The sequence below is a fragment of the Diabrotica virgifera genome, chromosome 3, assembly GCF_917563875.1.
Source record: "Diabrotica virgifera virgifera chromosome 3, PGI_DIABVI_V3a".
Taxonomy (NCBI): Eukaryota; Metazoa; Arthropoda; class Insecta; order Coleoptera; family Chrysomelidae; genus Diabrotica; species Diabrotica virgifera.
The window spans coordinates 258,380,731-258,392,751 of NC_065445.1; positions in this window are offsets into that span (position 1 = coordinate 258,380,731).

Sequence of the window (12,021 nt, forward strand, 5' to 3'; positions counted from 1 at the left end):
TACACTGATCAAACTTTGAAATCTTATAAAGATGAGATGCCTATTTAACATTTTGTCGACAAAATATAAATTTTTTTATTTTTTTGCATAATCTTTAAATGTTTAAAAAAATAGTTATAAACAAATTAACGTTTCTCAGAAAGTTTTTATTATATTATAATTTTAAGAAATAGCTAAAATGCGCATTTCAAATATCTTGAAAATGAATGCCTTAAAACTTTTTTGCAACCATTTGCAAAAAAGTTATGAAACAGCAAATTAAACATACGATTACTACGGTATTTATAATTTTTTTAAATTCTTTCAAAGCGTAGAAGTGAGTTTAAAGTACAAGCTAATTATTTATAAGAAAATATCGATTATAATTTTAATGGTTATATTTTAATTAAAGATTATAAATATTTTTTTTGTAATTTACACGCGCGAAAGTAGAATAATACAGTACCGTAGCTAACCGCCCACATACACAACTCGCGCGAGTTTAAGCGTGTCAGTCGCTTCGAGTGAACATTTTATCTCCGGCTCTGTATCAAGCCTACTTTCGCGCTAAAAATTACAAAAAAAAAGTATTTTTAATCTTTGATTAAAATATAACCATTGCACTAATTTTTGACATTCTTTGTGAGTAATTAGATTGTACCATAGACTCACTTTTAAGCTTTAAAACAATTAAAACAAATTATAAACAACGGAGAATTCGTATATTTACTTTGCTGTTTCATAACTTTTTTGCAAATAGTTGGAAATTTTTTTTAAAGCATTCATTTTCAACATCTATGAAATACGCATTTTAAGTATTTTTTAAAATTAGAATATAATAAACAATTTCTGAGAAATGTTAATTTGTTTATAACAATTTTTTTTTAAACATTTAAAGATTATGCAAAAAAATGAAAAATTTATATTTTGTCGACAAAATATTAAATAGGCATCACACCTTTATATTCTTTCTAAGCTTGATCAATGTCTCATGACTATTTTGGTTGTTATTGCGACTGTAAATTGTTAATTTACAATTGAATTGTTGCTAAAATATTCGTTTCATTTTCACCGGCTTCTGAATTTATAATCTATAACAAGAAAGCTTTTATTTCACCAAGCTATATAATTATTGATAAATAATTACTGGCCCAAAAAATTTATTTGAAAATTCGATATTTTGTTGGGAAAACCCACATTTTCCGAGGAAAATTTTCGTCGGAGCAAATCGGGAAAAACATGTCTCTATGCAGAATTAAATTGGGGTGAATTTTTATTTGAGTGTTTTTTGTGTAAAGTTAAAATCTTCGGAGTTATCGAGCAATAATTGAAAAAAATACGATTTGTCGGCGCCATTTTGTTTATAAAAAAGGTAGCACACTATATGCGGACTTTGCATACCTATATTAATAATATATAGGATCTTATAATTCGATTCCAGCAATAAAATTGCTGGTAAATAACCTTTCTTTGTACTTTACTAATTAGACCAGCTTATTATAACTATTTTTTTTTCAAAATTTAAAGATTATGCAAAAAAGAAGAAAAATTTATATTTTGTCGATAAAATATTAAATAAGCATCTCATCTTTATAATCTTTATAAGTTTGATCAATGTATCATGATTATTTTGGTTATTATTGCGATCGTAATTTGTTAATTAACAATTGAATTGTTGCTAAAATATTCGTTTAATTTTCACTGGCTTCTGGAATTACAATCTATACCAAGAAAGCTTTGATGTCACTAAGTTATTTAATTATTAATTCATAATTACTTACCTAAAACTTTATTTGAAAATTAGAGTTTTTGTTAGGAAAACCCACATTTTCCGAGAAAAATTTTCGTCGGAGCAAATCGTGAAAAACATATCTCTAGGCAGAATTTAATTGCGGTGAATTTTTATTAAGGTGTTTTTGTTGTGAAGTTAAAATCTTCGGAGTTATAAAGCAATAATTGAAAAAAATACGATTTGTCGGCGCCATTTTGTTTATAAAAAAAGTAGCACACTATCTGCGGACTTTGCATACCTATATTATTAATATATAGGATCTTATAATTCGATTCCAGGAATAAAATTGCTGGTAAATAACTTTTCCATGAATTTTGCTAATTAGCCCAGAGTAATACTATTATCAAGTAAAACACAAATTAAAAAAAATGAGAGTTATAGTATCTCGCTATCAATAACCTTTTTTATGATGTCTATATGTTCAGGATGTTGAGGATTCACGTGGCTATCCTAACTTCTTTCTTCTTCTTCTTCCTCTTTATAAGTAATTCCGCATTGATGAATTGGTACCTCTATGTAAGATTGTCACTCCATCTTTTGCGAGGTCGGCCGATACTTCTTGTACCCATTGGTGATTTATCTCTTGATATTTTAATCACACGTGTCTCACCCATTCTGCCTATGTGGTTATTCCATTTTTTCTGAGATGAAATTCTCATACTGAATTATTTTGATTTTATGTTAAATCTGTGGACTGATATTTGCAGACTGTCTTCATCTTGGACTATCAATTGCGTCGTCTGCGTAGCAGAGTATTTTTACTTCTGTGTTTCCCATTCTGTATCCTCTTCTTTTGTTGACGTTTTTGATGATTTCATCCATGATTAAATTGAAGAGCATAGGACTCAATACGTCTCCCTGGCTTATTCCGCTGCCTATGTCTATAGGTTCTGTTAAGTTGGTCATCTCTTCTGACTTCCATTTTGTTGTTTTGGTAAATGTTTTCAATGATTTTTAAGATATCGAGGAGGACTTCTCTATTATACAGAAGATGGATTACATCCTTGAGTCTTACTCTGTCAAATGCTTTCTTCAAGTCAATCAGAGATAGAATTGCTGGTCTATTATACTCTAGTACTCTAGTGATTTATCGGTAATTTGCTTTATGACAAATATTGCATCTATATACGATCTCCTAATTTTCACCTATCGTAACGTGGCTAGTACTTATTCAGAATGGTCCAGCTGTAGACGTATTAAACCACTTTCTCAAGTTTGGAAGTCAGGATATTCTTTTTTATTCATTTCTCAGCCATATGCATTCGTTGTTCCTCTTTGCTTTTAGCTGCCCAAAATTCAGTTCCGTACATTATAACTGGTTTTATGTCAGTTTTATAGAGTGTTACTTTTAGTTTCATTAGAATCATTTATCATACAACACAGTACTCGTTTCCTTTCACTTCAGCCATCCAACCATAACTATACAGCATGCATCTCCATATATATTTCACCATTATGCAGTAATACCGATCCTAGATACTTAAGACTATTTGTTATTTTTCACAATAATTTCACTATCCAAAAAGCAAGCAAGGGAAGACAAGAAGGGATAGAATACGAAACAACATCATCAGGGAACAATGTGGCGTGCAAGAAGTAAGATGGGGTATACAAAGACGAAGAGAATGCTTCAGCCATGTAAAAAGAATGGAGGCAAACAGACTACCAAGAATTGCGCTAGAAGGAAAATCAGCTGGCAAGCGTCCACTGGGGAGACCACCAAAAAGATGGAGAGATACTTCAACGTCGGAATTAACAGAATGACAGATCTACAACAAGTAGGTATAAGAAGAAGAAGAAAATTTCACTATCCAAAATTATCCTTTTTTGTTCAGTTCTGGCAATAATATTATTTCGTCAACTTCATTCCATCTCTTCGTTTTATATCGTTTTGTGACAATGGATAGATATTCCTATCTTGGCTTTTGTGATTTTATTTACTCCACTGTAAAATTGAATATAGTCGTCTATTGTTTAATTTCCTCCTCCTATTTAGTACCTATATGTATAGTTACATACTTGTTTTGTTTGTTATTTTGCTTTTCTAAATTAACATCATACGACATAATACACAATTAAAAGCTTTTATACGTCGTATCACAATACCACATCTTTATTTCTATTGTAAAACGAGAACGTCTAATTCATCCGTTTGTTTACATCCCGTTTGTTTGGGAAATCAGCTGGAAAAACCTCATACAATTTTCTCCGTCCCTTTAATTTTCATTTAAGGGTATAATTAACCTTTATATTAGCTTTGTAAATATAATTAGAAGTATAACGTTTTCGTTATAACTGGTCTGGAATTGGGATATTCTACGTTTTAGTAAAGATTTAGAGGGGTTATAGCCCGATCAGGGAACACAAAATTTTACGAAAACCTCCAAAAAAATAAAGGAAGGATGAAAATTTCGAAATAGGTAGTTGAAATTGTCTATTATTATATAAGAAATAGTTTACAATTCTACATCCCCTCCATTTTACAAAAATTGGGAAATACGGGGTGAAAAATATTTTCTCGTGAGTAAAAAAATATACGTTCAAAATAGGCCCGGAATTGGATAAAATCACTAATTCTAAGCAACTTTTGTTCTATAGAGTTTTTTCACTAAGTCAATACTTTTCGAGTTATTTGCGAGTGAATATGTTCATTTTTAACAAAAAAAGCATGTTTCTGGACGGTTTTTCGCAGATAACTCAAAAAGTAAGTACTCTAGCGAAAAAAATATTCTTAGTAAAAATTTAGCTTATAAAAACTTAAAAAAAAATGGTGTACGCGTGAGGTCTGCAGACCCCGTATAAGCAGAGTTGTAGCTAATGAAAAGTAGCTTCTTCTTCGTCAAATTCCAAATCGAATATTTCAATGTGAAATAACCAAAAAACAGAGCAATTTTCTGGGAAAATTCATTACAACTTTTTTAAAGCGTTTAAAAAAAGGTTTATTTTTGTTTTTAAAAAAAAATTATAACATTAAAAATAAGTGAGTTACGCTCAAAATATTGTTGCTCCCTTTCATTTTTCGGTACAAAAATCGCGAAAATCACCCCCTAATTAGCTTCTTAAATAAAATTAATCGTAACCGCTTCACAAGTCACTTTACTTATATATTGTTTATATTATCTATAAGTTTCATTAGTGCAAAGTGCTCAGTTTTGAAAAAAATTGGGTTTAAAATAAAACATTTTTTTTATTTGAAAAAAAATGGAATTGTTCATGAAATTAACTTAAAAATTATTAGTAATACCAACAATCCCAAAGAGTAATAAAATGTACGTTTTGCTTTTCTGAATATTTTTCCTTTTTTGTTTTCTTGTTATACTAACATTGATTATGCTATGGCTGTTCAAAATTTGCCTTAACTCGTGATTAGTTACTCGTTCAAGCCATTTTAACTACAGATTTTTCAAAAATAAGCTCTTTGAACCGATGAAACTTACAGATCATATAAATAATACATAAGCAAAGTAACTTGTGAAGTGGTAATGATAAAATTTATTTGTGATGCTAATTAGGGGGTGATTTTCGCGATATTTTTACCAAAAAATAAAAGGGACCAACAATGTTTTAAGCGTAACTCACTTACTTTTAATGTTACAAGTTAAATTAAAGAACTTCAGCAACAAGGAAAGTCTATTAAGTTGGCATGGGTTAAAATCCACTGTGGAATAACTGGAAATGAAATGGTAGATGAATTGGCTAAAAACGCTGTGACACAAGGAGTATTAACCCATTATCTTTGTACGCCAAAAGATATTGAATCAAATTTATTCAAAGAGATTAAGAAAGAATGGAAAGAAAGGTATATTGATGAAAACGTAAATACAGGAAACCACTACAGATCAATCAGCAAATATATAACGGATAAACCTTGGTTTTCTAAAATGGAGTCGACAAAAGATATGACAAGAACCATATGGAGAATGAGATTTGACCACTGTCTTACTCCATCATATTTATTTAAAATTAATATCGCTGATAGTCCACAATGTATTTGTGGACAGTTGGGCAATCTACAACACAAAATTTTGACCTGCTCTCTTATCTCTAATAAAGTTAATATGTTTTTAAATACACTGTATTCTTTGACTGATATCCACCATCCCATTAATTTAAATTATTTATTAACATTAGAAAATAATGAGTTGGTATACCGACTATTGTATAAACATATTTTAGATATTAAGCTTAAATTGTAATTGTAAAATATAGAGTAAGTATTTCTTGTAAATTGTTTTATGTTAAAAGAAAAAGAAAAGAAAAGAAAAAAAGAAAAAGAAAAGAAATAAATATAAAAAAATAAAAAAAAATAAAAATAAAAAAAAAACAAAAGAAAAGAAAGAAAAATATAAAAAAGATAAATAAAAAAATCGAAAAAAAATATATATAATAATTAAAAAAATATAAAAAAATATGTAGATAAAAATGAATGACGAATTTGGACAGTCCACAGTAAAATAGCTTTCGAATTAAGTAGAGGGCTAAAGAAGAATGTTGCAGTTTTTGCTGTGGAACTCTGAGAACATCATTTAGAAAAAAATAAATAAAAAAAATATATCAAAAATTATTAAAAAAAATATAAAAATAATTATTTATTAGTAGAATTGTTTATTATATTAGTATTAGTTTTAGGATAAGATACGAAAAAATTACTAATAAAATAAAAAATAGTAAAATTGGCGAATTGATTTAGTGTCCGCAGTCATATAAACCCAAACAAACAACAAATGTTACAAGTTTTTTTAAAAAACAGAAATAATCCTTTTTTATGCACTTTAAAAAAGTTGAAATGAATTTCCCCGAAAAGTGCTCCGATTTTGGGTCATTTCACATTGAAATATTCGATTTGGAATTTTATGAAGAAGAACCTACTTTTATTACACCAAGCATACACCATTTTTTCAGTTTTTTATAAGCTGTATTTTTGCTAAGAATATTTTTTTGCTGAAATACTTACTTTTTGAGTTATCCCCGAAAAACCATCCAAAAACATGTTTTTTTTCTTTTAAAAATGAACATATTCACTTGCAAATGACTCGAAAAGTATTGACTTAGGGAAAAAACTCTATAGAACAGAAGTTGCTTTTAACAATAGTCATTTTATCCAATTCCGGACTTATTTTAAATGCATATTTTTCACCTTCGAGAGGGGGGTATTCCCCTCTATTTTTGAAAAATGGAGGGGATGTAGAATCATAAACTTTTTCTTATATAGTAATAGACAATTTCACTACCTATTCCCAAATTTTCATCCTTCCTTTATTTTTTTTTGGGGTCAAATTGTTCTTTGATCGGGCTATTAGTAGATGGAGTAATAAAATTATTGAATGAGTTTTGTGGATTACAAAAGAAGTCCATGCCGCAAACAAGTTGAAAATTAATGGGCATCAAAAATAAATGAGAGTTAATAAAATGCTGTTTTTGAAAAGGTTCTGAAACTGTTTTCTTGTGGCATGGCTAATTTAAGTCTTTAGATGGGATTAAGCCACAATTAGTGGTATAATGAAAATTACATTTTTGATTAACTAATATTTGACGTTTCGGTATCCCGAATAAAGTACGTGCCTCCTAGTGGCGGGATACGGGCAACAATACATTGGCTTATAGGGCAGTCCTTACAGTAGGGATCCTGGCCTATACAGAAAAATGCAGGCGGGTGTGGGGTAACACCGCACTTTGGCTGCATTGGTGGTGTATTCGCTAAACGTGCAGGGCAGGGTATGGTGCTGATAGAAAAGGCATTCAGGCATCAAATATCCAAACAAAATCTTTTCAGGCCATAATAATGAAAAGACCTTCTCCAATTATATAAAACAAAACTTATACTGAAATGATGGACTGAGATGTCTTCCCATGTCTGAGATGAAGATTCCAGACCCTCCATCTTTAAAGGTGAGGAAAAAAGGTAGGTACCTATTCGACTATTCCATTTTGACTGTGCATCTACCAAAGGGCGCCAGGGCATCGACTGCACACGTGCGCTACATGGGCTAGAGCCGCCTCTGCTCATCAATGAAACCAAGCAATATTCCTATTGCCATGATGAACTTTGGAAAATTTTACGGAAGCGTGCAGTGGAGAAGCTAGAAAATGCCAGAAAAACAGGCACACGAAGAGGCGCGATTGTCAAAGAAACGGAGATAGATCTGTTAGTGTACGAGATTTTGGGAAAATATTCCCGAGTTTTCAATGTAATTCAAGAAACAACGGCAGAAATGGAACCAACTGCAAAATATTTCGATAATGTGTCCACCAATAGCCCGGAGCAAAACGAAAATCTACACATAATTTTTAATAATGGAGCTTCAACCCGCCAAGGCACAGTTGCTGTTATTATTTCCTCCATTTTTATAGAATTCATTCGAAATCTTTCATTGAACTCCATCAATACATTAAAAGTAAAATTTACTCTTTGACGAAATACTCGTTTTCGTCGTCGATGCCGTACTACCACGTTGACTTCATCCTCACTGTCGCTGGACCACATTATTTATGAGAAAATAGGACGGTGACAGGATATTAAGTTCCTGTCACTTTACACTAATAAATGCTAGGAAAAAATGACAACTTTTCATCGATTTATTTTTTATGAAACAAAAACCTACCTACAATTGTAAAACAAACTTGTAAAAATAAGACTTATTACTTGTCACTGATAATCTACTCTTATCACTTTATGAAACAAAAACTTGTCAAAAGTCTTGTTTGGCACTTGTCCGACAGGAATTGTCACTTTTATGAAACAGGCCCGTGATCTATTTCCAAGCGCTAGTTTTTTTTTTGTAAATTTAAACATTGTGTTGTTTTTTAAGTTTCCTTCGGAGTTTCTCCAACTCAATATACTTTCCATGAAAGAAAAATTATAATTATGTTCCCTCAACATTTCAAATCTTTTAAGATAGTGATTCATTGTCACTCGACATTCAATATTGGTCAAAATAGTGTACGGGTGATTCCATTTCAAATCACTCAATTTTGGATCAAAAAAACTATTGGATCTCCGATTTGTCTGAAAATTGGTATATAGCATCTGCGGGATGTAGAAATAAAACATTTAAGGTCGAATTGTCTTCTTTTTTTTTTCTCAAAATGTTATTTTAAGCGATTTTACCTACAGTGATTTGGTATTCATTTAAACAAATTTGCATTTTCTATCGTAAAGTATCAATGGAAAACATAATATTTTAATAGAAGGGACTCAAAAATGTCATTTTATGGCATTATAACAGGTTATTTTGATTCAAAACAAGTTTTTGATCAAATTGTATAGTGTAGAAAATGTTAAAATACTGTTTTTAACATTTTCCTCCATTCCCAAAATACATAATAATCGATTTGGCTAAAAATTTGCCCACAAATAGCCAAAACATAGAAATTTAAGTGGTTAGAAGGATTTGACTTATATTACAATATCAAAAAAGTTACATGCAATATCATAGTCAAAAATATAGGCGTCTACTGTAAGTACAATTAACTCGGAAAATATCGACTTCACGAAAACAATTGTTAAATAAGAATTGTAATAATTGTAAATACGATTTATTTGGAACAATTTCAGTTCTTACCATTTTTGTCGAAAAGTCAAAAATGGCGGAGATACTGAGCAAAAACGGTTCTCCTTTAAAATCAAGATGGCGGCTAACGTAACGGAGGAATTCATTCGTGATTTTAAATTTAGCCTACTATTGATTCCCCTAAATATTAGAAAAATAAAATTTTGGGCAGCTCGGCATGCAAGGTTAAATGCTATCCCGACTGGACTGATATAATTTTGAGTCTGATATTATTACATGTAACTTTTTTGGTATTGTAATATAATTCAAATCCTTCTAACCACCTTAAGTCCTATGTTTTGGCTATCTGTGGACAAATTTTCAGCCAAATCGATTATGAAGTATTTTGGGAATGGAGGAAAATGTAATTTAACGTTTTCTACACTATAAAATTTAATCAAAAACTTGTTTTGAATCAAAATAACTTGTTATAATGCCATATAATGACATTTTTGAGTCCCTTCTATTAAAATATTCTTTTTTCCATTGATACTTTACGATAGAAAATGCACATTTGTTTAAATAAACACCAAATCACTGTAAAATCGCATAAAATATCATTTTGAGAAAAAAAGGAAGACTTTTTGACCTTAAATGTCTTATTTTTACGTCCCGCTGAAGCTATACACCAAGTTTCAGAAAAATTGGAGATCCAAAAGTTTTTGCCTGAGTGATTTGACATGGCATGTGTACACGTCACCTTTTTGAAATCATTGTCGGAATAATCTAAATGAGTTTCATATTTCATTTCCATATCGTAGGTGTTCCATTAAGGTGATACAGTAGCGAACAACAGGTAGCAAAAACGCGTTCCAAGATTGCGGCTCTAAGTTTGAATATTTTGTCGAGATATTTGGCACACGTATTCGTAATATAATAAAGAATGGCGGTACAGAGCCCAATTTGAAATATATATTAATATGTGGAAATTACTCTGTAATTAAATACAATATTAAAAAACTAGCCTGTACCGCAATTAAAAAGAACAAAAAAATACACTTTCTTCAAATAAACTTTTTTATCCGATGCCTAGATTTTGTGTCATTTTGGAACTACTAAAATTTTTTATTTCATTAGTAGTTCCAAAATGACACAAAATCTAGGCATCGGATATAAAAGTTTATTTGAAGAAAGTGTATTTTTTTGTTCTTCTTAATGGCGGTACAGGCTCGTTTTTTTAATATTGTATTTAATTACAGAGTAATTTCCACATATTAATATATTTTTCAAATTGGGCTCTGTACCGCCATTCTTTATTATATTACGGATACGTGTGCCAAATATCTCGAAAAAATATTCAAAATTACAGCCGCAATCTTGGAACGCGTTTTGGCTACCTGTTGATCGCTACTGTATCACCTTAAGAGAATAAAAGTTTTGATTCAAAAAGTATATAGAGTGGGGAATAAAAAAAATGAACGTATTAAATGAGCGCTGAAAGACGTATCTGGTGCCTTCTGGGTAATACATCATTTTTGGTAGCGAATTTAGATTTCTCATCCCAAAAAACCTCCGCTTACCAAATTTCGTGTTGTTATCCTATGCCTGTTAGGAAATATTCAAGAATAAATAAACTAAAAGTTTAACTTTGACGGTATTTCGGTTATCATCAACTCTCGTACTAAGGTAAGTTAGCTTAAATCGACCTATTTTAAGCTCAGGCATCTAAGCTATGGCACATTCTTTACCAAACACCCTGTATAGCTAACAAAAGCTCGAAACAGAAGAGGAAGATCAAGCGAATAAAGCAAATAGAGCCGCAGGTTGACTGAATGACACAATATGAAAAAAAAAACTATCGAAAAAAAATTAAAGGCAGAACTCACAAAACAGTCATCAGATCAATAATGACATATGCGGCAGTAACACGACCTGACACAGAGAGGACAAAAATATAGGTAACACAATATTGGACAAAAATCGATGGTAAGACACTATGGGATAAAGCTAGAAGTGGAGAAATACGACGGAGATGTAAGGAGGACAACATTAATAACTGGGTAAAAAGCAGAAGAGTAAAATGGAACGACAACATAAACCGGATGACAACAAATAGAGTAGTAAGGACGGCGAAAGACGGTTCCCCAATAGGAAGACGATCAGTGGGAAGACCACGAAAACGATGGAACGACAACTTACTGGAGGCATATTGAAAAAACAGACAGAGTCATGTCTATACAAAAAGAAGAAGAAGAAGTTTTTTAGGTTATGAACTCATACAATATTTTATAAAACTAACATAAGACCAGCTGTAAAGTACAGAACTGAATGTTGTAGAGTTAAAAAGAAAGAGGAACAATAAATGATATGTGGCCTAAATTAATAAGAATGCTAGATGAATGAGTGGAGTGATACAAAATGATAAAATTAAGAAAGAGTATATTAGGGAAACTAGGAATGGCACCAATAGATCTCAAAATGAGTTAATAGAGGTAAAGATGGCTCAAGTATGTTCAAATATGACACCTTAATCACTCAATACGAAGAATTGCTGATTTGTAAGGTACTGGAGGAGTAGAAGGGGAAGATCAAAGACGACCTGGGGCAGACGCTTAGACAAAACATATCGGAAGAAGGAATTTATGTTGGTATGATCCAAGAGAGAAACTTGACGATATGATTGGTATAATGAAGGGACATATCGCGAGGATCCATACCATTTTTATACTTAAATCTATTTCTCATTAAAAAACTATTATC